This window comes from Lepisosteus oculatus, chromosome 9 (genome assembly GCF_040954835.1).
Source record: "Lepisosteus oculatus isolate fLepOcu1 chromosome 9, fLepOcu1.hap2, whole genome shotgun sequence".
NCBI lineage: Eukaryota > Metazoa > Chordata > Actinopteri > Semionotiformes > Lepisosteidae > Lepisosteus > Lepisosteus oculatus.
This window is the reverse complement of record NC_090704.1, coordinates 11,936,619-11,936,957: the sequence shown is the minus strand read 5'-3', so window position 1 is coordinate 11,936,957 and position 339 is coordinate 11,936,619.

Below are 339 nucleotides of genomic sequence, written 5' to 3'. Positions count from 1 at the left end.
TGCACGTCCTGCTCTGAGAGTTTCAGAACAAACTCGCCCTGCACACTTGGGGTCTTCTCAGCAGTGCCCGTGTTCAGAGCATCAAAGCGGGCATAGAAGTGGTTCAGCTCGTCAGGCAGGGATGCGTTGTTCGTGTCAATCTCCTGGCTGCAGCCCCTGTAGCTAAGGTCCAAGTTGAAGAATGCTCAAGAGAACAAATCTTGTAAAGCAAACATTTACATAGAGCTGTAGTTACAAACTTGTCATTTGCCTGAATGATCAGTGGATATCTCATAAGACTGAAGCACTCTTTGAAACCAATATTGACATTGAAGAATAAAAATAACAACACACTCAGGA